A 20354-nucleotide genomic window follows, 5' to 3' on the forward strand; every position below is an offset into this window, starting at 1 on the left:
CTGTGGATCAATAAATGGGTGTGGGGTTGCGTCTTGCAGTATTACCACAGATCTTTGGTTTCTTGCTGACATTGGGTGGGAAATATCTTAGAAACCCTAGTTTGAAACTGTACCTCGAGTTTGAAACCGTAGTTTGAAACTGTAACCCTAGTTTGAAGCCCTAATTTGAAATCCTAACCCGACTTTTAAACCCTAGTTTGAGGTTTCAAAACCCCAGTTTGAAACTATAACCCTAGTTTTAAACCAGTTTGAAATCCTAACCCCAGTTGGAAACTGTAACCAGAGTTTGCAACCCTAGTTTGAAACCCAGTAGTGAATAAAAATGAGCTAAAGCTAAATAAAATAGAAACGTTCACAGTCAGTCTCCAAGTTTTAATGACATTGTGATGCAAATGTTGACAAAAACAAAAGGAAAATAAAATGAATTTCACAGTAAATAAAACATTCAAATAAACAAAATCCTTATTCAATATGCTTTTCTTCTCTTTAGTACGGCCTACACAAAATGGTGACTGGCCCATGTAGGCCATCTTTTTTTCTTAACAAATCAGTAGTCTTCTGTCAAAAGACGTCAATTCATTAAAATTCATCTCAAATCAGCTCAAGAGGTCAAGTTTTCCGTCCAGGTCCTCGTCTCCACGCCGACAGGAAGTGCATGCAAGGCCACCAATTGGCTTTGCCAGCGCGTGGTCATTTTCAACAACACAGCTCCCGTCGTCCGAGAGCGGATTACAAAATTGCCGGTGCGATTTCGCGGCAAACACAGCGGCTATTTGTACAGCGGCTGCGAGTTTCCATCTCAACGCTTAGCCACGAGAGGCTTGTCAATGTCACTTGTCTATCGTTGTTGTTTGACTCTTTCAAGTGCATATTGATTCGAACCGGAGCAGCAAATACGATGGCAAACATTGTCTTGTAAATTTGCCCTCCTTGGATTCCATTTTGTGGTATCGTTGGCTTCTGGATATTCCCTTCCTGTTTACTCCAGGAACCTGTGAATGATACAAAATGGTCAAATATTTGTTTGTTTTATGCAACGCAGGCATCGACTTGGATCAAGTCGGGTGAGTTTTTTTGGGGGGGGACGGTAACATTAGTGACCGCTCTGCTAATAAGGCACTAGCGGGACGTCTGCCCGCTCTGTTTGTCAATGAGCACGTCTTGATGTGAGGATTAGGCCGCTCCTTCCAATTACAGCCCGGTGCCTGGAGCTTTGTCAGCCATTGACGCAGACGCCTGTCGATGGGTCGCCGCACAGCGCAGCCTCGGACCCCCGCTGAGTGACAGGCGCCAGCGTGCGGGGATAATGACGCGCTCCGATTGTGTGAGTTGTGTGATCCCGCCATCCAATATGGTTGCCGTAATGCAAAGTGGAAAAAAAGGAGCAGAATCTTGGAAGTCAACTTTCAGGTTGTACATTAAAGCAAAAAAAAAAAAGAATTGGAGACTTGGGGCATTTTGAAGATTATTATGATGAAAATTGAGTGAATATTTGTCATGCTAATTTTCTTTTTTATCGCAGGCAATCCCATTCAAAGCTGAAAGACTCCAGCCGACAGAATCAAGTTTCAGGTAGTTAAACATTCACTCACATGCAAATCACGTCATGTGACATCCTTCCTTAAAATGGATGAACCTGGCCACCCTTCATCCCGATTAACCCTGGACAACCTCACACCACACACACACACAGAAAACAGTTTTACACTTAATATTCACCACCTGGTGTTATTTACATGCCATTAAATGAAAGATGGCTGCTGTGTTTTTGCTGACTTGCCCTGCAACAAAACACAAGTGGGGAAAAAAACGCAGGTGTAATGGTTCGACTCAATTTTATTAAATACAATCGAATCGCCCACACAGTTTGCTTGGTTTAGTTGGTTGAAGTCACTGAGAAAGTGATGGTGGTCCAATGTCCCCCCTCCCAAAAAAAAGAAGAGGGAGCCTGGGAATCACCTGAATTTAGAGTTAATGGATTCCAAAGAACTTTAATGAATGCTGGTTTGATGAATAAGCCCCCCAGCCCACCCCCGCATTTCATGAACATGTTCAACTGGCTGACACAGATCATTCACTTATTCTGTGTAATTGGATGCTGACCAGGGTTAATATGTAGGGTGTCATTAAATGGAAATGTAGAGTTGTATGATGGGGTGGGGGGACGGGTGTGTGGGGGGGGGTCTATTTTGTATAGCGGCGGCCAGATTGGGTGCTCCTTCTTGTTTGGGAGACTCTTTATACGGGCCAAGTCGAGCATGAATGCACAGAGGGAACGATCGGGGACAGTTATATTCACCCGTTTGAATGAAACGACCTGCGAGAGAAAGCCAATCTCTTGAGTGAGGCAGTGGGAGAAAAGGCTGCACACATGAGGGGCAGATGTGGTCAAAGGGGCTTTAAAAAAAAAAAGTACAGTAGAGGTGGGCTGTGGGTAGAATGCCACAAGGGGAGGGGGCGACAGCTTGTTTGGATTCAAACACGATTGAACACCAGGCAGTTGTGTTATCTCTCTCTGTTTTATATTTTCCACAGTAAAATCACTTCACTAATCTAATGTGAAATTGCATTGTGGAGCCATAGAACGAAGTTATTTCGAAGCACCGATGGCCGAGCGGTTGGGCACGTTGACGGTAGTGTTGGCTCGTGAGTGAACGATTCGTTCAAAAGTTACGAGTTACGTGAACGAGAGTGACGTTCTTTTTTCAGTTCATATGACTTTAACCAGTAGGTGTCGGTGATGCGCATCGAAGCTGGTGCCACCTCGCCGTAAAACAAAACGAAGAAGAAAATGAACTAAACAGTGAGTGAATAAGTGAGTGACTGATTTGTATTTCCAGTTCATCGAGAACGGATCAGCGAGGGAGCAAATCTTGACTTTCCCGTTCGCGAACGAGGTAATGCCTTCCCGTGCATCAACGGATCAGTCAGTGAAGGTGTTGCGTCTCCTGGCGTGAACTATGTAAGCTAGAATGTCGATTTACGATTTGCCAAGGAACGAAAGAACTCACTCACTGAAACACCACTTCTTTTATGCGCGTTTTCTCCAAGCTAACGGCTAACGTTATTGCATGAAGGGATGCGCCGTTAGGCAACAACGGGGAGATTATGCTTCTCTTTGCGTAATCTTGATTTTATAACACTTATAGTAGTTTTAAAATAACGTGTATGCATGCATATATACGCCTAAATATTGTTTACTAATATATCTACTGCAATTTCACATTGGATTGCTGGTTTGAAATTTATTTTTAATATTATTATCATTATTATTAAATAAACATTTATGTTAAAACTTGTCTGGTGTTGTATTCCTTGTTTTTATATTCGCCGATTAAAACATATAAATCAGACATTTGGTTAACTGCTTTATGACAATGTGTTTTATGTTGTTATATGAGTTGGTGTCCCCCAAAATAACAAATGTCGGCATAATGGATTTTTTTCAACCTTTTATTCAAACACAAACACATTCGGTATCATAACACCATCAACTACAATCCAACAAACAAAATTAAAACATCAATGTCGGCATGAAGTGTGTCGGCTGGCATAGCAGCAACGCTGTCACTCACTCGTGAATCTTCGCGAACGAACCTGAAAATGGCGGTGTACCTAATAGAGTGTCCAACGATTCGTTTGAACAAATCTTTTGAGTGAACCGATTCTAAAGATTCAGTTCACTTGAGAACTGGAATGCACATTACTAGTACAAAACAGTGCAGACGGCCATTGACTATCTGGACGAAATAGCCGACTGGGCTTACACTGAGTGCCAAAAGTCCCAATGATCGTGAGCAGCAGGGGGGGGGCCCCATTTCAACCCCTTACACTGAGTGCCAAGCAGGGAAGAAATGGGTATCATTGTTATAGTCACTGGTATGACTCGGCAGGGGTTTGAACCCACAACCTCCCAATCTCAGGGCGGACACTCTCCTCTTAGGCCACTGAGCTGGTAAACACTTGTATCGTAGTGTAACACTTATCGTCGTTTTTAAATAACGTGTATATATACGCCTAAATATTGTTATCCAATATATCTACTGCAATTTCACATTAAATAATTGTGACTAATTTAAAACTATTCTACTTGTTAATACCTACAAAATAACATATTCTAACCGGAGATTGCATTGACCGAATTTTCACATGGTCCTTGTTTACATTTTGCATTTGACACTGACAGCTGTCAAGTGCCACGTCTTGTGTAAGTTTTATTTGTTATGGGCTTTCTTTTGTAAGTTTAACTTTGGGTACTTCGAAATTTTAAATTGTACTTTGCTAGGTGTTCGTGTACACAACGTGTTGTGATGACATCTGCTGTGGAGTCTTCAGTGATCTAGTCGCTTGTGAGCTGCTCCATAAAACCATACATGTTCCATGTACTGAGAGCATGGCTTCCATAGGGTAGTGGTTAGTGCTCTGGGCTTTCACCCCGGTGACCCGGGTTCAAATCTCAGTGGGTCCAAAAAATTTTTATCACAGAAAATTTGCAACACAGTTGCTCGTGTAACCATATAACCATACACTTCCTTAGAGCTAGGGTTAGGGTTAGAGCTAGTGTTAGGGGTAGCGCTAGGGTTAGAGTTTGAGCTAGGGTTAGAGTTATGGTTTGAGCTAGGGTCAGGGTTAATGTTAGAGCTAGGGTCAGGGTTAATGTTAGAGCTAGAGCTAGGGTTAGGGTTGGAGCTAGGGTCAGGGTTGGAGCTAGGGTTAGGGTTAGAGCTAAGGTTAGGGCTAGGTTAGGGGTTAAGGTTAGAGTTAGGATTAGAGCTAAGGTTAGGGTTAGGGTTAGCTTGGATTAGAGTTAGGGTTAGTGCTAAGGTTAGGGTTAGAGCTAGGGTTAGGGGTTAGGGTTAGAGCTAGGGTTAGGGTTATGGTTTGAGCTAGGGTTAGAGCTAGGGTCAGGGTTAATGTTAGAGGTAGGGTTAGGGTTAGAGCTAGGGTCAGGGTTAATGTTAGAGCTAGAGCTAGGGTTAGAGCTAGGGTCAGGGTTAATGTTAGAGCTAGAGCTAGGGTTAGGGTTAGAGCTAGGGTCAGGTTTAATGTTAGGGTTAGGGTTAGAGCTAGGGTCAGGGTTAATGTTAGAGCTAGAGCTAGGGTTAGAGCTAGGGTCAGAGTTAATGTTAGGGTTAGAGCTAGAGGTAGGGTTAGGGTTAGAGCTAGGGTCAGGGTTAATGTTAGAGCTAGAGCTAGGGTTAGAGCTAGGGTCAGGGTTAATGTTAGAGCTAGAGCTAGGGTTAGGGTTAGAGCTAGGGTCAGGTTTAATGTTAGGGTTAGGGTTAGAGCTAGGGTCAGGGTTAATGTTAGAGCTAGAGCTAGGGTTAGAGCTAGGGTCAGAGTTAATGTTAGGGTTAGAGCTAGAGCTAGGGTTAGGGTTAGAGCTAGGGTCAGGGTTAATGTTAGAGCTAGAGCTAGGGTTAGAGCTAGGGTCAGGGTTAATGTTAGAGCTAGAGCTAGGGTTAGGGTTAGAGCTAGGGTCAGGTTTAATGTTAGGGTTAGGGTTAGAGCTAGGGTCAGGGTTAATGTTAGAGCTAGAGCTAGGGTTAGAGCTAGGGTCAGAGTTAATGTTAGGGTTAGAGCTAGAGCTAGGGTTAGGGTTAGAGCTAGGGTTAGGGTTAGAGCTAAGGTTAGGGTTATGGTTTGAGCTAGGGTTAGAGCTGGGGTTAGGGTTAGAGCTAGCGTTAGGGTTAGAGCTAAGGTTAGGGTTATGGTTTGAGCTAGGGTTAGGGTTAGAGCTAGGGTTAGGGTTAGAGCTAGGGTTAGGGTTAGCGCTAGGCTTAGTGTTAGGGTTAGAGGTAGCGTTAGAGCTTGGGTTAGAGCTAAGGGTTAGGGTTAGGGTTACGCTAGGGTTAGAGCTAGGGTTAGTGTTAGAGTTAGGGCTAGGGTTAGTGTTAGGGTTACGCTAGGGTTAGGGTTAGAGCTAGGGTTAGGGTTAGAGCTTGGGTTAGAGCTAGGTTTAAGGTTAGAGCTAGGGTTAGAGCTAGGGTTAGGGTTGGAGCTTGGGTTAGAGCTAGGGTTAGGGTTAGCGCTTGGGTTAGAGCTAGGGTTAGAGCTAGGGTTAGGGTTAGAGCTAAGGTTAGGGGTTAGGGTTAGAGTTAGTGTTAGGTTTAGAGCTAGGGTTAGGGCGAGGGTTAGGGTTAAGGGTTAGGGTTAGAGCTAGGGTTAGGGTTAGAGCTAGGGTTAGAGCTAGGGTTAGGATTAAAGCTAAGGTTAGGGTTAGGGTCAGCTAGGGTTAGGGCTAGGGTTAGGGGTTAGAGCTAAGATTAGGGCTAGGGTTAGGGGTTAGCGTTAGAGCTAGGGTTAATGTTAGGGTTAGAGCTAGGGTTAGAGCTGAGGTAAGGATTAGAGCTAAGGTCAGGGTTAGAGCTAGGGTTAGTGTTAGGGTTACGCTAGGGTTAGAGCTAGGGTTCGTGTTAGAGGTAGAGCTAGGGTTAGTGTTAGGGTTACGCTAGGGTTAGAGCTAGGGTTAGGGTTAGAGCTTGGGTTAGAGCTAGGTTTAAGGTTAAAGCTAGGGTTAGAGCTAGGGTTAGGGTTGGAGCTTGGGTTAGAGCTAGGGTTAGGGTTAGAGCTTGGGTTAGGGTTAGAGCTTGGGTTAGAGCTAGGGTTAGGGTTAGAGCTAAGGTTAGGGCAAGGGTTAGGGGTTAGAGTTAGGGTTAGGTTTAGAGCTAGGGTTAGGGCGAGGGTTAGGGTTAAGGGTTAGAGCTAGGGTTAGTGTTAGAGCTAGGGTTTGGGTTAGAGCTAGAGTTAGGGTTAGAGCTTGGGTTAGAGCTAGGGTTAGGATTAAAGCTAAGGTTAGGGTTAGGGTCAGCTAGGGTTAGGGCTAGGGTTAGGGGTTAGAGCTAAGGTTAGGGCTAGGGTTAGGGGTTAGCATTAGAGCTAGGGTTAGTGTTAGGGTTAGAGCTAGGGTTAGATCTTGGGTTAGGGCTGAGGTAAGGATTAGAGCTAAGGTTAGGGTTAGAGCTAGGGTTAGTGTTAGGGTTGCGCTAGGGTTAGAGCTAGGGTTAGTGTTGGAGTTAGAGCTAGGGTTAGTGTTAGGGTTACGCTAGGGTTAGAGCTAGGGTTAGGGTTCGAGCTTGGGTTAGAGCTAGGTTTAAGGTTAGAGCTAGGGTTAGAGCTAGGGTTAGGGTTGGAGCTTGGGTTAGAGCTAGGGTTAGGGTTAGGGTTAGAGAGCTAGGGTTAGGGTTTTGGTTAGAGCTAGGGTTAGAGCTAGGATTAGGGCTAGGGTTAGGGTTAGGGTTTTGGTTAGAGCTAGGGTTAGGGTTAGAGCTTGGGTTAGAGCTAGGGTTAAGATTAGAGCTAAGGTTAGGGTTAGGGTTAAAGCTAAGGTTAGAGTTAGGGTCAGCTAGGGTTAGGGCTAGGGTTAGGGGTTAGGGCTAGGGTTCGAGCTTGGGTTAGAGCTAGGTTTAGGGTTGGAGCTTGGGTTAGAGCTAGGGTTAGGGTTAGGGTTAGAGAGCTGGGGTTAGGGTTTTGGTTAGCGCTAGGGTTAGAGCTAGGATTAGGGCTAGGGTTAGGGTTTTGGTTAGAGCTAGGGTTAGGGTTAGAGCTTGGGTTAGAGCTAGGGTTAAGATTAGAGCTAAGGTTAGGGTAAGGGTTAAAGCTAAGGTTAGAGTTAGGGTCAGCTAGGGTTAGGACTAGGGTAAGGGGTTAGAGCTAAGGTTAGGGCTAAGGTTAGGGTTAGGGTTCGAGCTTGGGTTAGAGCTAGGTTTAAGGTTAGAGCTAGGGTTAGAGCTAGGGTTGGAGCTTTGGTTAGAGCTAGGGTTAGGGTTAGAGAGCTAGGGTTAGGGTTTTGGTTAGAGCTCGGGTTAGAGCTAGGATTAGGGCTAGGGTTAGGGTTTTGGTTAGAGCTAGGGTTAGGGTTAGAGCTTGGGTTAGAGCTAGGGTTAAGATTAGAGCTAAGGTTAGGGTTAGGGTTAAAGCTAGGGTTAGGGTCAGCTAGGGTTAGGGCTAGGGTTAGGGGTTAGAGCTAAGGTTAGGGCTAGGGTTAGGGTTAAAGCCAAGGTTAGGGTTAGGGTCAGCTAGGGTTAGGGCTAGGGTTAGGGGTTAGGGCTAGGGTTAGGGTTCGAGCTTGGGTTAGAGCTAGGTTTAAGGTTAGAGCTAGGGTTAGAGCTAGGGTTAGGGTTGGAGCTTGGGTTAGAGCTAGGGTTAGGGTTAGGGTTAGAGAGCTGGGGTTAGGGTTTTGGTTAGAGCTAGGGTTAGGGCTAGGATTAGGGCTAGGGTTAGGCTTAGGGTTTTGGTTAGAGCTAGGGTTAGGGTTAGAGCTTGGGTTAGAGCTAGGGTCAAGATTAGAGCTAAGGTTAGGGTTAGGGTTAAAGCTAAGGTTAGAGTTAGGGTCAGCTAGGGTTAGGGCTAGGGTTAGGGGTTAGAGCTAAGGTTAGGGCTAGGGTTAGGGTTCGAGCTTGGGTTAGAGCTAGGTTTAAGGTTAGAGCTAGGATTAGAGCTAGGGTTAGGGTTGGAGCTTTGGTTAGAGCTAGGGTTAGGGTTAGAGAGCTAGGGTTAGGGTTTTGGTTAGAGCTAGGATTAGGGCTAGGGTTAGGGTTTTGGTTAGAGCTAGGGTTAGGGTTAGAGCTTGGGTTAGAGCTAGGGTTAAGATTAGAGCCAAGGTTAGGGTTAGGGTTAAAGCTAGGGTTAGGGTCAGATAGGGTTAGGGCTAGGGTTAGGGGTTAGGGTTAGGGCTAGGGTTAGGGTTCGAGCTTGGGTTAGAGCTAGGTTTAAGGTTAGAGCTAGGGTTAGAGCTAGGGTTAGGGTTGGAGCTTGGGTTAGAGCTAGGGTTAGGGTTAGGGTTAGAAAGCTGGGGTTAGGGTTTTGGTTAGGGCTAGGGTTAGAGCTAGGATTAGGGCTAGGGTTAGGGTTAGGGTTTTGGTTAGAGCTAGGGTTAGAGCTTGGGTTAGAGCTAGGGTTAAGATTAGAGCTAAGGTTAGGGTTAGGGTTAAAGCTAAGGTTAGAGTTAGGGTCAGCTAGGATTAGGGCTAGGGTTAGGGGGTAGAGCTAGGGTTAAGAGTAGAGCTAAGGTTAGGGTTAGGGTTAGGGTCAGCTAGGGTTAGGGCTAGGGTTAGGGGTTAGAGCTAAGGTTAGGGCTAGGGTTAGGGTTCGAGCTTGGGTTAGAGCTAGGTTTAAGGTTAGAGCTAGGGTTAGAGCTAGGGTTAGGGTTGGAGCTTGGGTTAGAGCTAGGGTTAGGGTTAGGGTTAGAGAGCTGGGGTTAGGGTTTTGGTTAGGGCTAGGGTTAGAGCTAGGATTAGGGCTAGGGTTAGGGTTAGGGTTTTGGTTAGAGCTAGGGTTAGAGCTTGGGTTAGAGCTAGGGTTAAGATTAGAGCTAAGGTTAGGGTTAGGGTTATAGCTAAGGTTAGAGTTAGGGTCAGCTAGGATTAGGGCTAGGGTTAGGGGGTAGAGCTAAGGTTAGGGCTAGGGTTAGGGTTAGGGTTCGAGCTTGGGTTAGAGCTAGGTTTAAGGTTAGAGCTAGGGTTAGAGCTAGGGTTAGGGTTGGAGCTTTGGTTAGAGCTAGGGTTAGGGTTAGGGTTTTGGTTAGAGCTAGGGTTAGAGCTAGGATTAGGGCTAGGGTTAGGGTTTTGGTTAGAGCTAGGGTTAGGGTTAGAGCTTGGGTTAGAGCTAGGGTTAAGATTAGAGCTAAGGTTAGGGTTAGGGTTAGGGTTAGGGTTAGGGTTGGAGCTTGGGTTAGAGCTAGGGTTAGGGTTAGGGTTAGAGAGCTGGGGTTAGGGTTTTGGTTAGAGCTAGGGTTAGAGCTAGGATCAGGGCTAGGGTTAGGGTTTTGGTTAGAGCTAGGGTTAGGGTTAGAGCTTGGGTTAGAGCTAGGGTTAAGATTAGAGCTAAGGTTAGGGTTAGGGTTAGGGTTAGGGTTGGAGCTTGGGTTAGAGCTAGGGTTAGGGTTAGGGTTAGAGAGCTGGGGTTAGGGTTTTGGTTAGAGCTAGGGTTAGAGCTAGGATTAGGGCTAGGGTTAGGGTTTTGGTTAGAGCTAGGGTTAGGGTTAGAGTTTGGGTTAGAGCTAGGGTTAAGATTAGAGCTATGGTTAGGGTTAGGGTTAGGGGTTAGAGCTAAGGTTAGGGCTAGGGTTAGGGTTCGAGCTTGGGTTAGAGCTAGGTTTAAGGTTTGAGCTAGGGTTAGAGCTAGGGTTAGGGTTGGAGCTTGGGTTAGAGCTAGGGTTAGGGTTAGAGAGCTGGGGTTAGGGTTTTGGTTAGGGCTAGGGTTAGAGCTAGGATTAGGGCTAGGGTTAGGGTTAGGGTTTTGGTTAGAGCTAGGGTTAGAGCTTGGGTTAGAGCTAGGGTTAAGATTAGAGCTAAGGTTAGGGTTAGGGTTAAAGCTAAGGTTAGAGTTAGGGTCAGCTAGGATTAGGGCTAGGGTTAGGGGGTAGAGCTAAGGTTAGGGCTAGGGTTAGGGTTAGGGTTCGAGCTTGGGTTAGAGCTAGGTTTAAGGTTAGAGCTAGGGTTAGAGCTAGGGTTAGGGTTGGAGCTTTGGTTAGAGCTAGGGTTAGGGTTAGGGTTTTGGTTAGAGCTAGGGTTAGAGCTAGGATTAGGGCTAGGGTTAGGGTTTTGGTTAGAGCTAGGGTTAGGGTTAGAGCTTGGGTTAGAGCTAGGGTTAATATTAGAGCTAAGGTTAGGGTTAGGGTTAGGGTTAGGGTTAGGGTTGGAGCTTGGGTTAGAGCTAGGGTTAGGGTTAGGGTTAGAGAGCTGGGGTTAGGGTTTTGGTTAGAGCTAGGGTTAGAGCTAGGATTAGTGCTAGGGTTAGGGTTTTGGTTAGAGCTAGGGTTAGGGTTAGAGCTTGGGTTAGAGCTAGGGTTAAGATTAGAGCTAAGGTTAGGGTTAGGGTTAGGGTCAGCTAGGGTTAGGGGTTAGAGCTAAGGTTAGGGCTAGGGTTAGGGTTCGAGCTTGGGTTAGAGCTAGGTTTAAGGTTAGAGCTAGGGTTAGAGCTAGGGTTAGGGTTGGAGCTTGGGTTACAGCTAGGGTTAGGGTTAGGGTTAGAGAGCTGGGGTTAGGGTTTTGGTTAGGGCTAGGGTTAGAGCTAGGATTAGGGCTAGGGTTAGGGTTAGGGTTTTGGTTAGAGCTACGGTTAGAGCTTGGGTTAGAGCTAGGGTTAAGATTAGAGCTAAGGTTAGGGTTTGGGTTAAAGCTAAGGTTAGAGTTAGGGTCAGCTAGGGTTAGGGGTTAGAGCTAAGGTTAGGGCTAGGGTTAGGGTTAGGGTTCGAGCTTGGGTTAGAGCTAGGTTTAAGGTTAGAGCTAGGGTTAGAGCTAGGGTTAGGGTTGGAGCTTTGGTTAGAGCTAGGGTTAGGGTTAGAGAGCTAGGGTTAGGGTTTCGGTTAGAGCTAGGGTTAGAGCTAGGATTAGGGCCAGGGTTAGGGTTTTGGTTAGAGCTAGGGTTAGGGTTAGAGCTTGGGTTAGAGCTAGGGTTAAGATTAGAGCTAAGGTTAGGGTTAGGGTTAGGGTTAGGGTTAGGGTTGGAGCTTGGGTTAGAGCTAGGGTTAGGGTTAGGGTTAGAGAGCTGGGGTTAGGGTTTTGGTTAGAGCTAGGGTTAGAGCTAGGATTAGGGCTAGGGTTAGGGTTTTGGTTAGAGCTAGGGTTAGGGTTAGAGTTTGGGTTAGAGCTAGGGTTAAGATTAGAGCTAAGGTTAGGGTTAGGGTTAGGGGTTAGAGCTAAGGTTAGGGCTAGGGTTAGGGTTCGAGCTTGGGTTAGAGCTAGGTTTAAGGTTTGAGCTAGGGTTAGAGCTAGGGTTAGGGTTGGAGCTTGGGTTAGAGCTAGGGTTAGGGTTAGAGAGCTGGGGTTAGGGTTTTGGTTAGGGCTAGGGTTAGAGCTAGGATTAGGGCTAGGGTTAGGGTTAGGGTTTTGGTTAGAGCTAGGGTTAGAGCTTGGGTTAGAGCTAGGGTTAAGATTAGAGCTAAGGTTAGGGTTAGGGTTAAAGCTAAGGTTAGAGTTAGGGTCAGCTAGGATTAGGGCTAGGGTTAGGGGGTAGAGCTAAGGTTAGGGCTAGGGTTAGGGTTAGGGTTCGAGCTTGGGTTAGAGCTAGGTTTAAGGTTAGAGCTAGGGTTAGAGCTAGGGTTAGGGTTGGAGCTTTGGTTAGAGCTAGGGTTAGGGTTAGGGTTTTGGTTAGAGCTAGGGTTAGAGCTAGGATTAGGGCTAGGGTTAGGGTTTTGGTTAGAGCTAGGGTTAGGGTTAGAGCTTGGGTTAGAGCTAGGGTTAAGATTAGAGCTAAGGTTAGGGTTAGGGTTAGGGTTAGGGTTAGGGTTAGGGTTGGAGCTTGGGTTAGAGCTAGGGTTAGGGTTAGGGTTAGAGAGCTGGGGTTAGGGTTTTGGTTAGAGCTAGGGTTAGAGCTAGGATTAGGGCTAGGGTTAGGGTTTTGGTTAGAGCTAGGGTTAGGGTTAGAGCTTGGGTTAGAGCTAGGGTTAAGATTAGAGCTAAGGTTAGGGTTAGGGTTAGGGTCAGCTAGGGTTAGGAGTTAGAGCTAAGGTTAGGGCTAGGGTTAGGGTTCGAGCTTGGGTTAGAGCTAGGTTTAAGGTTAGAGCTATGGTTAGAGCTAGGGTTAGGGTTGGAGCTTGGGTTACAGCTAGGGTTAGGGTTAGGGTTAGAGAGCTGGGGTTAGGGTTTTGGTTAGGGCTAGGGTTAGAGCTAGGATTAGGGCTAGGGTTAGGGTTAGGGTTTTGGTTAGAGCTACGGTTAGAGCTTGGGTTAGAGCTAGGGTTAAGATTAGAGCTAAGGTTAGGGTTAGGGTTAAAGCTAAGGTTAGAGTTAGGGTCAGCTAGGGTTAGGGCTAGGGTTAGGGGTTAGAGCTAAGGTTAGGGCTAGGGTTAGGGTTAGGGTTCGAGCTTGGGTTAGAGCTAGGTTTAAGGTTAGAGCTAGGGTTAGAGCTAGGGTTAGGGTTGGAGCTTTGGTTAGAGCTAGGGTTAGGGTTAGAGAGCTAGGGTTAGGGTTTCGGTTAGAGCTAGGGTTAGAGCTAGGATTAGGGCTAGGTTAGAGCTAACCCAAGCTCTAACCCTAACCCTAGCTCTAACCAAAACCCTAACCCTGGCCCTAATCCTAGCTCTAAACCTAGCTCTAACCGAAACCCTAACCCTAGCTCTCTAACCCTAACCCTAGCTCTAACCAAAGCTCCAACCCTAACCCTAGCTCTAACCCAAGCTCTAACCCTAACCCTAGCTCTAACCAAAACCCTAACCCTAGCCCTAATCCGAGCTCTAACCCTAGCTCTAACCAAAACCCTAACCCCAGCTCTCTAACCCTAACCCTAGCTCTAACCCAAGCTCGAACCCTAACCCTAGCCCTAACCTTAGCTCTAACCCCTAACCCTAACCCTAACCTTAGCTCTAATCTTAACCCTAGCTCTAACCCAAGCTCTAACCCTAACCCTATCTCTAACCAAAACCCTAACCCTAGCCCTAATCCTAGCTCTAACCCTAGCTCTAACCAAAACCCTAACCCTAACCCTAGCTCTAACCAAAGCTCCAACCCTAACCCTAGCTCTAACCCTAGCTCTAACCTTAAACCTAGCTCTAACCCAAGCTCGAACCCTAACCCTAGCCCTAACCTTAGCTCTAACCCCTAACCCTAGCCCTAACCCTAGCTGACCCTAACTCTAACCTTAGCTTTAACCCTAACCCTAGCTCTAATCTTAACCCTAGCTCTAACCCAAGCTCTAACCCTAACCCTAGCTCTAACCAAAACCCTAACCCTAACCCTAGCCCTAATCCTAGCTCTAACCCTAGCTCTAACCAAAACCCTAACCCCAGCTCTCTAACCCTAACCCTAACCCTAGCTCTAACCCAAGCTCCAACCCTAACCCTAGCTCTAACCCTAGCTCTAACCTTAAACCTAGCTCTAACCCAAGCTCGAACCCTAACCCTAGCCCTAACCTTAGCTCTAACCCCTAACCCTAACCCTAACCTTAGCTCTAATCTTAACCCTAGCTCTAACCCAAACTCTAACCCTAACCCTAGCTCTAACCAAAACCCTAACCCTAGCCCTAATCCTAGCTCTAACCCTAGCTCTAACCAAAACCCTAACCCCAGCTCTCTAACCCTAACCCTAACCCTAGCTCTAACTCAAGCTCCAACCCTAACCCTAACCCTAACCTTAGCTCTAATCTTAACCCTAGCTCTAACCCAAGCTCTAACCCTAACCCTAGCTCTAACCAAAACCCTAACCCTGGCCCTAATCCTAGCTCTAACCCTAGCTCTAACCGAAACCCTAACCCTAGCTCTCTAACCCTAACCCTAGCTCTAACCAAAGCTCCAACCCTAACCCTAGCTCTAACCTTAAACCTAGCTCTAACCCAAGCTCGAACCCTAACCCTAACCCTAGCCCTAACCTTAGCTCTAACCCCTAACCCTAGCCCTAACCCTAGCTGACCCTAACTCTAACCTTAGCTTTAACCCTAACCCTAACCTTAGCTCTAATCTTAACCCTAGCTCTAACCCAAGCTCTAACCCTAGCTCTAACCAAAACCCTAACCCTAACCCTAGCCCTAATCCTAGCTCTAACCCTAGCCCTAACCAAAACCCTAACCCCAGTTCTCTAACCCTAACCCTAACCCTAACCCTAGCTGTAACCCAAGCTCCAACCCTAACCCTAGCTCTAACCCTAGCTCTAACCTTAAACCTAGCTCTAACCCAAGCTCGAACCCTAACCCTAGCCCTAACCTTAGCTCTAACCCCTAACCCTAGCCCTAACCCTAGCTGACCCAAACCCTAACCCTAACCCTAACCTTAGCTCTAATCTTAACCCTAGCTCTAACCCAAGCTCTAACCCTAACCCTAGCTCTAACCAAAACCCTAACCCTAGCCCTAATCCTAGCTCTAACCCTAGCTCTAACCAAAACCCTAACCCCAGCTCTCTAACCCTAACCCTAACCCTAGCTCTAACCCAAGCTCCAACCCTAACCCTAACCCTAACCCTAACCTTAGCTCTAATCTTAACCCTAGCTCTAACCCAAGCTCTAACCCTAACCCTAGCTCTAACCAAAACCCTAACCCTAGCCCTAATCCTAGCTCTAACCCTAGCTCTAACCAAAACCCTAACCCTAGCCCTAATCCTAGCTCTAACCCTAGCTCTAACCAAAACCCTAACCCTAACCCTAGCTCTAACCAAAGCTCCAACCCTAACCCTAGCTCTAACCCTAGCTCTAACCTTAAACCTAGCTCTAACCCAAGCTCGAACCCTAACCCTAACCCTAGCCCTAACCTTAGCTCTACCCCCTAACCCTAGCCCTAATCCTAGCTGACCCTAACTCTAACCTTAGCTTTAACCCTAACCCTAACCTTAGCTCTAATCTTAACCCTAGCTCTAACCCAAGCTCTAACCCTAGCTCTAACCAAAACCCTAACCCTAACCCTAGCCCTAATCCTAGCTCTAACCCTAGCCCTAACCAAAACCCTAACCCCAGCTTTCTAACCCTAACCCTAACCCTAGCTTTAACCCTAGCTCTAACCTTAAACCTAGCTCTAACCCAAGCTCGAACCCTAACCCTAGCCCTAACCCTAACCCCTAACCCTAGCCCTAACCCTAGCTGACCCTAACCCTAGCTTTAACCCTAACCCTAACCTTGGCTCTAATCTTAACCCTAGCTCTAACCCAAGCTCTAACCCTAATCCTAGCTCTAACCAAAACCCTAACCCTAGCTCTCTAACCCTAACCCTAACCCTAGCTCTAACCAAAGCTCCAACCCTAACCCTAGCTCTAGCTATAACATTAACCCTGACCCTAGCTCTAACCCTAGCTCAAACCATAACCCTAACCCTAGCTTTAACCCTAACCCCTAACCCTAGCACTAACCCTAACCTTAGCTCTAACCCTAACACTAACCCAAGCTAACCCTAACCTCAGCTCGAATCCTAACTCTAACCCTAACCCTAGCTCTAACCCTAGCGTAACCCTAACACTAACCCTTGCACTAACCCTAACCTTAGCTGTAATCCTAACCCTAGCGCTAACCTTAACCCCAGCTCTAACCCTAGCTCAAACCATAACCCTAACCTTAGCTCTAACCCTAGCTCTAACCCTAACCCTAGCTCTAGCTATAACATTAACCCTGCCCCTAGCTCTAACCCTAACCCTAAACCTGACCCTAGCTCTAACCCTAACCCTAGCTCTAAACCTAACATTAACCCTGACCCTCGCTCTAACCCTAACCCTAGCTCTAGCTCTAACCCTAACATTAACCCTGACCCTAGCTCTAACCCTAACCCTAGCTCTAACATTAACCCTAGCTCAAACCATAACCCTAACCCTAGTTTTAACCCTAACCCCTAACCCTAGCTCTAACCCTAACCTTAGCTCTAACACTAACTCTAACCCAAGCTAACCCTAACTCTACCCCTAACCCTAGCCCTAACCTTAGCTCTAACCCTAACCCTAGCTCCAACCCTAAATTTTCTATGATAACATTTTTTTTTTGAGATTTGAACCTGGGCCGCCGGGGTGAAAGCCCAGATTACGAATCACTACCCTATGGAAGCCTTGCTCTCAGTGCATGGAACATGTATGGTTTTATGGAGCAGCTCACAAGCGACTAGATCACTGAAGTCTCCACAGCAGATGTCATCACAACACGTTGGGTACACGAACACCTAGCAAAGTACAATTTAAAATGACACTTTCGAAGTACCCAAAGTCAAACTTACAAAAGAAAGCCCATAACAAATAAAACTTACACAAGACGTGGCACTTGACAGCTGTCAGTGTCAAATGCAACATGTAAACAAGGACCATGTGAAAATTCGGTCAATGCAATCTCCGGTTAGCATATGTTATTTTGTAGGTATTAACAAGTAGAATAGTTTTAAATTAGTCACAATTATTTAGGCAGATAATTATGGGATATTTTGGTACACTACACGAGGTAAAAAAAATAATAAAATAAATAAATAAGAAAGTGTAGCGAACGATTTGGTGAACGATTCTTTTGAACAAATGTTTTGAGTGAACCGATTCTAAAGATTCAGTTCACTTAAAAAAACTGGAATACACATGACTCGTACAAAACAGTGGAAGCTATCGTAGACTGCCGGTCGAAATAGCCCACTGGTTAGTGACTCGGGCTTTTGCTCGGCAAGAGCTTGGTTCGATCCCAGGTGAGAAGAAATGCTTTTGTTGTGCAATTAACCCTGTATTTATTCTCTTTTTTTTTTAACCTCGTGTAGTGTACATACACATATTGTCATATAAAGCAGTTAACTAAATGTCTGATTTTTATGTTTTAATTGGCAAATATAAAAAACAAGGAATAAGACGCCAGACAAGTTTTAATATAAATGTTTATTAAAAATAATAATATTAAAAGCAAATTTCAAACCAGCAATCTAATGTGAAATTGCAGTAGATATATTGGATAACAATATTTAGACGTATATAAGTATACACGTTATTTAAAAACGACTAAGTGTTATACTACGATACAAGTGTTTACCAGCTCAGTGGCCTAAGAGGAGAGTGTCCGCCCTGAGATTGGGAGGTTGTGGGTTCAAACCCCTGCCGAGTCATACCAGTGACTATAACAATGATACCCATTTCTTCCCTGCTTGGCACTCAGTGTAAGGGGTTGAAATGGGGCCCCCCCCTGCTGCTCACTATCATTGGGACTTTTGGCACTCAGTGTAAGGCAGGGGTGTCCAAGTCCAGTCCTCGAGGGCCGCAGTTCATCCTCACGTTCTGCAGGAGCCTGATCATTGAATCAGGTGTGTTTAACGAGGGAAACTTGGAAAACATGGAGGAATGCGGCCCTCGAGGACTGGACTTGGACACCCCTGACTTAAGCCTTTTCCCTATTGAAGTGGCCTGGGATTAAAAAAATAATGAATAAATAAGAAAGTGTAGTGAACGATTCGGTGAACGATTCTTTTGTACAAATATTTTGAGTGAACTGATTCTAAAGATTCACTTCGAGAACTGGAATGCACTAGTACAAAACAGTGCAGACGACCAAGGGCTTCCAGGTCGAAATAGCAGACTGGATAATAACACGGGTGAGGTGGCACCAGCTTCAATGCACATTACCGACACCTACTGGTTGAAGGCATATGAACTGAAAAAAGAATTCGTTCTTTTGAACGAATCGTTCACTCACGAGCCAACACTAGCTCAATCGTGCTATACCAAGCATGTTTTTGGGATGTGGAAGAAAAATGGAGATCCCAGAGAAAACCCACGCGGGTACGGGGAGAACATGCAAACTCCACACAGGGAGGGCCGGAGACGGAATCGAACCCACACCCTTCTAACTGTAAAGCGGACGTGGTAACCAGTGCGCCACCCAATTAGGCCTGTAACGCTTCAAAGCAATTATGCTGACGTTGTGTGCGGTATAAATTACGGCGAGACCTGTTTTGATTGCGACTTTTGAGACATTTTACGGTGTTAGTTTTGCTTTGCTAGACTAGCTTCTTCCACCTTCAAAGGCTCAGGGGGAGAAGTTAATCATACGCCTGGGCGTCTAGCGCCACACAAGCAAAGTGTGGAAAAGCCGCCCCCACGGCTCTGCCCATAATCGGCTGTACAAGTGAGCGCCTCGGCTTCCTGTCACCATTATATCTGTGTTCAAGTCGAGCCAGGAGGACGGCGGGCGCTTCCCTGGATACATGGCCGCTGCCGTTTTGATCTCTGGACTGTGAAAGCTAAAGTCGCTCTCACAATGCTCGCTCATGTCGGCGGGATTTTCCGGGCCGTTGGCGGCTCAAAAATGTCCGGCCCGGCAGCCGACGCCCCTCGCTGTACGCAAGAAGAACACTTTGTGGGATGTCGTTGGTTACGCTTTACGCTCGCTCGAACATCTCTTTGATTACACGACAAAAGAAGCTTCCAAGTGAAACGTGTTAAATACACTTTGGTCTCGTCCGAAAGCGTAACCTTAATATTTTGGGGCAAAAAGTTGACATCTGGAGACACACACAAACCATTAACAACAAAATTAAACATGATATGCTAGAAAAAAAAGAAGACATTTCTGAAATCAGCATCAAAACACGTTTAGGGACACAATCAAGTTTGTGTCATTATTCAAAATGTATGTACGCCGGGCCTTGACTTTTGTTAATCCCGATAGTTTTCCATGGCAACACATTGCGCTTGTTTGAACAAAACAGGCTGCATTCATTTTGTTGGCACGCGGTGGCATTAAAATGATCAGGATGCGGGAGCGCCACTCGAAGGTGGCGCGTCATTAAATGTTAAAAAAAAAAAGTGGTGACACCTCGTCGCGTGGTGAGGTTGGTGGGTTGGGGGGCAATGCAACTTCCTGTGCAGCTGTCAGCATAACACCTCCCAAGATGCTGCTGCGGGAATCTGCGGCACCGCTCGCGTTCCTTCTTGACTTTCTGTTCTCCAATTGTTGATGAATGTGCTCCGTTTGATCCTTTTGATTGCTGCATCATGAGTTTATTTTCCTTCGGGCTGCTGCATGAGATGGAGACATATTTCTTGGGCAGGTAGCAGATCGGGTTGCGGCAACCGCGGCCGAGGCAACCTTTCCTTATTGTACTTCCTTCTCTCTGCCATATCCATTTATATGCCCAAATATGACTTTCTCCATCTGCTTCTTCCATTTATAGAGCTAGATTTGTTTGTTTTGTATGGAAGTTTTTTGGGGGGGGAAACCGCACTCTGATGAGCATCCTGCCTGAAACGTTTAATTGTGGTGCGTGCTGCATTTTGTGCAAAAAAGGGTTTGCCCTCCCTAACAAAACGTGTTTATTCCAAAACTCTCCACATGTTGACTAGAGCTTTCATCCATGTGAACTTTTTTGTTGCATAAGGATGGTAATTTAAGTATTTATAATTTGAAACTGTGATACTATTTATACTTTTAAAGGCAGGCAGGGAACGTTTAATCTTTTGTATACAGAGGCCAAATTAATGATATAAATCAACTGAATGAAAGGAAGAAGCACTTAAAACGATAAACATTGGAAATGACACCAAAAACCAACAAAGTGAGAGAGTTAACGCACACGGGAGGCTTGATGGGAGTTGATTGGCTTTGAAAAATAACAAAAGAAAATCTAGACTCTCCACCAAGGCTGTACAAATGCTGGATCAGTAACCCTTGAAATTTAGTTTGTTCTTGGATAATGTGAAAAAAATGTAAAAAACAAACTAAAAAAACGATTCAACACAACAAAAGTCTTTGTAGTCAAAGGGTTGTGCTTGACACAAAATGTAACCACTGATTGGAATTGGACACCAGGTGTCTTCACCTATTGTTTTTATATCATGTTAAATGTCTTCCCTCCTTAAAAGTTGTTCAATTAACAATAGTGTAATGAGAAATTTTGATTTTCTGTGTGGCGGACTCGCTACTATTGCCAACTACTGGCTTGGCATGCGTACTACAGATGATTTTCTTCCAAGTCTGCACGTAAAATT

At 45.8% G+C, this 20354-nt stretch overlaps 1 protein-coding gene across 3 annotated transcripts in view; it reads right to left on the reverse strand.

The window, feature by feature from the left end:
- Nucleotides 1-358: 358 nt before the first annotated feature.
- Nucleotides 359-20354, reverse strand: part of LOC148400908 (uncharacterized) — a 54539-nt gene continuing 34543 nt past the window's right edge. For 2 of the 3 annotated variants that reach the window (XM_088372099.1, XM_088372097.1), the window contains one exon: nucleotides 359-992. The gene's annotated coding sequence lies outside the window, so the exon portion shown is untranslated. Of the gene's footprint in view, nucleotides 993-1592; nucleotides 1672-20354 lie in introns of all 3 variants that reach the window. The other variant, XM_088372098.1, reaches the window with a different exon arrangement.

Source organism: Syngnathus floridae, chromosome 3 (genome assembly GCF_059516105.1).
Source record: "Syngnathus floridae isolate MCC-2025c chromosome 3, RoL_Sflo_1.0, whole genome shotgun sequence".
NCBI classification, from domain to species: Eukaryota; Metazoa; Chordata; class Actinopteri; order Syngnathiformes; family Syngnathidae; genus Syngnathus; species Syngnathus floridae.